This window comes from Triticum dicoccoides, chromosome 7A (genome assembly GCF_002162155.2).
Source record: "Triticum dicoccoides isolate Atlit2015 ecotype Zavitan chromosome 7A, WEW_v2.0, whole genome shotgun sequence".
NCBI classification, from domain to species: domain Eukaryota; kingdom Viridiplantae; phylum Streptophyta; class Magnoliopsida; order Poales; family Poaceae; genus Triticum; species Triticum dicoccoides.
The window spans coordinates 733,260,829-733,266,195 of NC_041392.1; the positions used below are offsets into that span (position 1 = coordinate 733,260,829).

A 5,367-nucleotide genomic window follows, 5' to 3' on the forward strand; every position below is an offset into this window, starting at 1 on the left:
CACATATTACAATCTAACAAGATTTCTTGCAGGCCTAACTGGTCAGCTTTACCACCTGAAGTGCTCAAGCATCTCGCCAGCCTAGGGACAATGGACCGTCTTGTCCGGTATCGCGCAGTGTGCAAGCAGTGGAGGAATGCCCTCCCACCTCTGGGGGACGTCAATGCCAACTTCCCTATCGATCCATGTGTGATTTGGGGCTAGCTGGCTAATTAACTAGAACATATGTATTGGAAATCTGTATCTTTTATGTTCTGTTGCTTCATTCCTTTCACCTTAAGTGCTGGGCACGGTACTATGCATGACTTGCATTGTATGAAGTAGTTGGTACTTGGTAGTGCTATGTTCTACCTTATACAAAAAGAAACTGAAAGTGCTTGTGCATTTATTATATTTCTAAATTTCTTATCAATGTAATCGCTTGTATGCATATACTGGGGTTGACTTGGGAGTGGATTTTCGCAACCTAGGTATGTGCATCTGGTTGCTTGCAGTAATCAGAACACATATGTGCATGTTATTACAAATTATGATAAATTTGTTGACACATGACAAAGGCATCCTTACTTATTTATATCCTGCATCTTGTTATTAGTATCCGAAGAACCACATGCGAGAAATTGTTGAATCAATGAAATTCAACAACAATGCAATTTGATGCATGGTACTAGAAAACACATTTTTTAGAAGGGCCTACAATTTTTTTATATAACCCAACAAAAAATACATGTAAAATTTTCGGATTATAGATTCACGAAACAACAAAGTAACTCCTATAACTAAGAATTTCAATGAAATTTCTGAGAAACATCTTCCTCTTGTTATAAATCTTTGCCACACAAAATAGTGACAGGCCTTCAGTGAAGTGAATGCAATCAAATAGGAGCAGTGATGCTGCCAGTCTAGATCTACACAAACTTGACTACCTTCGTAGATTTTAGAAACCCTCTTTATTCGCTCATCTAAAAGAATGGGAAGCCGTAAACATTGAAAGTACTTGAGCCAGGATGACCCAATAGAGGTGCAGGTCGTCGAACCACAAGAGATTCAACAGAATGCCAAAGGACTCAAAAGTCACAAAGGATTAAAACAATAAATTAAACAACAAAAACACATTAACACGGACTCACCAGGTATGTAGGAACGGATCACAAAGAAATAAACCTAAAATCCGCATGGTTGGACACACAAAATCTGTAGAGAAACAAATTTAGTTTCATGACAACATTTGATAAGACGCTGCCCTTACAGGAGAAGAACTTCAGTACCTTTATTCTCAACGACATCGCATGCCTAGCCAAGACGTTTCTGATGAAGACAATAAAAATCCCGCTAATAAAACAATTGAATCTGCCTAAACTTTGGAACATTGCGGCTGTAGGAGATGGGAACTAGCAATGTTGCATGAGGATGATGAAAAGGAATGTAAGCACACAAAATATCTGGTAGGTGAAAAGTCAGGCAAATACAATAAAAATGATTAACAGAACAAATGAATCATATGAGAGGAAAGGAAGAAATATCATGTAAAGCAAACTTTCAGCTGTACCATTCTTTTTTTAAGGAACACCAATGCGTTCCATTATATAACAGTACAGGGCAAATCACCCTTTACATAGTCCAACACAAAGTCTGGAAGTTGGCCCAGCCAAGTCTCACACACATCAACTCCCAGATTAGCTCCATATGCAGCTAAAAATGTGCCACCCTATTACAGTCCCGAGGGCAAGACACAACACTACTAACAGAAAACCCCACATGCATTTGGAATTCGATGCTCCTGATAATAGCTCCTAAATTCGCTAGATCATAATGTTTAGAGTTTACTGCCCTCATCAGCTGCTCGGAGTCAGTTTCAAACAAAACCTTGTCACATCCTATATTAATAGATATTTTTATAGCATACAACAAAGCCAAAGCTTTAGCGTGCAGAACATCTGAGATATGCGCTAGTTTGCCTGTCCCTGCAGCCCTGGCTCTGCCTTGGTCATCTCTGATGATGAATCCCTAGCCACCGGAGTTGGTTTCCCTGTGAAAAGCCGCATCAGTATTAATCTTGAGAAAACCATTTGGCGGCCGAGACCATTTTTGGTCCAGCTGCTGCTTTTGCCCTTTAGTAGTCTTAATATTGCTCTTCATTACACTTGATACATGATAATCAATAGAAGAGCAAACATCCTTGGGCGAGATAGAGGTTTCACCCGAGTTTGCCTTATTGCGCATATGCCACCAGTGCCAAAGAAGCAAACATGTTTTTATTTTAACGTCCTCTTCAAGATTAAGAATTTGTTCTATGGTTCTTAAGGCACTAGTGCAGCCAGCCAAAAGCAGTCTAACATGCTCCAGATTTAATCTCCTCCACACCTCCTTAACTTTCTTACACATAAAAAAGCAATGTCCTCCCACTTCGTCAAATCTAAAGCATACAGGACAGCGAGTATCTACATCCATACCTCTGCTTTGTGGCTTTGCCCGTACTGGTATGCTTTTTGTAGATAAATGCCATAAATGGTGAAGCACTTTATTTGGGAGGCGAAGTGACCATAGTTTTTGCCAATCAAACTTGCATGTTCCTCATCTGCACTTGAGGTGGAAGTTAAGCCTATACTAGATTCCCAAGCGGCACTATCAACTGCTACTCTATAAACAGATTTAACAGAAAAAGTACCTATCTGTACCATTCTTTTTTGTATAGAAGCGTGCCATACCAACAAAGCGAGGAGAGAATGCAATATGAGCGTTAATTTCCTTTTTTTAGGGCAAAACCAATTTTTTTTCATCAAAAGCCACATGAAGTGTGATACATGTAAGTCATGGGGTTGGCCAAACGAGACGTGGCGCCCCGAACAAAAAGAGTGAGTACTTGGCTAAGCTATGTGCCTCTAGATAGTTAATTTCCTGTTTGACGCGACGCCTCGAATCACACATAGAACAACCCAAAACGGGCCAGCCCATTTAGTTGTACAGTAGTTCCCCGATATTTGGGAACCTCCATGATGGTTTCGGTCTGCTTTTTATGGGGGTAACTAACCAAGGGTACCTCGTAAGGGTCACTTTTAGTGGGCTGAGAGTGTGCCAAGTAACGCTCTCTCAGCCACCGCCACGTGTTGTATGCTGGGTGCTTCCTCGGGATTATTTTCTGTACGCGTTTTCGGGTTTATGATGTGTTTTTTTGGTTTTTTGGTTTCAGGACGGTTTTCCCAAGATTGTTGAGAAAAAATAAAATAAAAATTGCACGAAAGAGCGTGTTTTTTTTCTTTCGTAAGAGGCACAGATTTGTTTCTCGTGTAGGCACAGATTTGCTTCTCGTGGTGGCATGGATTTGCTTTCATGAGCCTCTCGCAAAGGACAAAAACACGGGGTTTTCTTTCTTTTGTGAGATCCTTAAATTTGAGGCAAGGGTTTGTTTCCACGACTGTCGGAAAGGAAACAACGTGTTTTCCTCTTCCGCAAAAGGCATTGATTTTCTTCTTGTGAAGGCACATATTTGCTTCCGCGAGAGACACAACTCATAAAGGAAAAAAGTGAGAAAACCCCACGCTTCGAGCTCGTGTTTTTCTTTCATTTTTTCGTGAAATAAAAGATCGTCAAAACCTAATAACATAAGATCTAGATTCGAAGACCTTGACACGAGAAAATCATCGATGAGAACGGTTCGGGATTTGGACAAATGGTTTAAGGGATAAAAATGTTTCGAATAAACAAATTTACAAAAAAAATCCAAAGTTACGACAAGTGGCACACATGCAGTGCACAATTTGTCAATGTGCATCACATATCGGAACCTGCAATGGTGAGAGTGATCTTTACAACGTACCCCTTAATTAGCGATTTCGGCTTTTTACCTTTTTTTCTTTTTTCTGCTGTTTATTTTCCTGTTTTCTTTGGGGTTATTGTTTCTACGCGACGCGCGCCCCATAATAAAGTTGCATAGTTGGGCCATAATTTGCACGTACATGCTTTTTGGGCCATGTTTTAACTAGGTTAAATCGAAACGAGCGTAGGTCACCTCTCGCTACCCTCGAAAAAAATAAGTCACCTCTCGCTAGACCATTTTGTCGCCTTTTGTTGACCTATCTAGTCATGTTACCCTAGTAACGGCAATATGGTTTGTCATACTTTATGTCACATATAAATAATTATATTTTATAGCGGAAACGCTCCTTCGAGCGACCAAAGCGGAGCCTAATCTAACAACTTCCCTAGTATCGCGCTGGGGGCCCACCACATGATCGCAAAGACGTGCAAACGCCCACCCAATGGACTTTCGCGCGCGTGTGGGGGGGGGCACTAATTACACCATAATACTTTCCCTAATCCTATATGTAACCTGCTGCACACTTTCCAAATCGGGACATCTCGGGCTGTCGGAAAGCGAGCGTTCGCACGCGCGCGCGCATTAGCAACGCCTTTTTTATAGTTGCCTTTTTTTTGTTCAATCCACCACTGAAACCCTTCCTTCAATCCACTACTGAAACCCTAGTAAGGACAATAGAATCTGCTGGATTTTTCTTGACTATCACGCTTAGAAAATTTAGGTTCCCCCGTATTTTTGTTGCACCAGGTAAATTTGTTTTTACCTCCTAGCCAAAAACTTACAGTGAAATGTTTTCCAATCAACCAATCATGGAAGATCAGCGTTGAGTGTGTGATGACAAAGTAGTCACTTCTTACTACTAACCATTATTAACCACAACATAGTCTAAGCATGACAGTCAAGAATATGTCCACTCTCCTAAATATTATACTACTATACTACTCCCACAACCAATCTACATCCTCCATTAAATCTCTAATGATAAGAGCCCATTTACATTCTACAAGGTTGGCATACCACCATTAACTCATATCATCAGCTCCTGATTTTGGATCTCCATATCTTGTTGCCAGTTAATGACTTGCAAATCCCATAAGCAAATGCAGATCAGCAAAAACCAATTAGTGACTTATAAATCCCATAAATAAATGCAAATAAGGAAGACCCATATCTTGGCACCAATTAATGAGTTATATAAATCTTATAATTAAATGCAGGCCAAAAAATGCTACTCCTCAAGATGGAGAGGGGAGCACACACCTCTGATATATAAAGGGACCAGGTGAGGGAGGAAAGACGACAACCCATATTTCTTCAGCACCATTCTCACTGTCTGCCTTCTACTCCTCCCTATTTGTATGACACACCACACATAGAGGAGAGAAGAGATGAGAGCATAGCAGAGCAGGGCAAAATCCTAGCTACTCCCTATCCTGTAAGATTCGCTCCTCGCCGATGTCAGCCATGTCGTCCTTTGACTTTCAGACGCCTCTGACACGTGATAACCCTTGCTTGTACGTGCTCTCTCTCTCTCTCTCTCTCTCTCTCTC

General features: G+C 40.9%; 1 long non-coding RNA gene across 1 annotated transcript in view; it reads left to right on the forward strand.

Moving 5' to 3' along the window:
* Positions 1-5,143: 5,143 nt before the first annotated feature.
* LOC119328595 overlaps positions 5,144-5,367 on the forward strand; it is a 1,253-nt gene continuing 1,029 nt past the window's right edge. The window contains exon 1 of the long non-coding RNA XR_005159047.1: positions 5,144-5,331. This is a non-coding gene — a long non-coding RNA (uncharacterized LOC119328595). The remainder of the gene's footprint in view (positions 5,332-5,367) is intronic.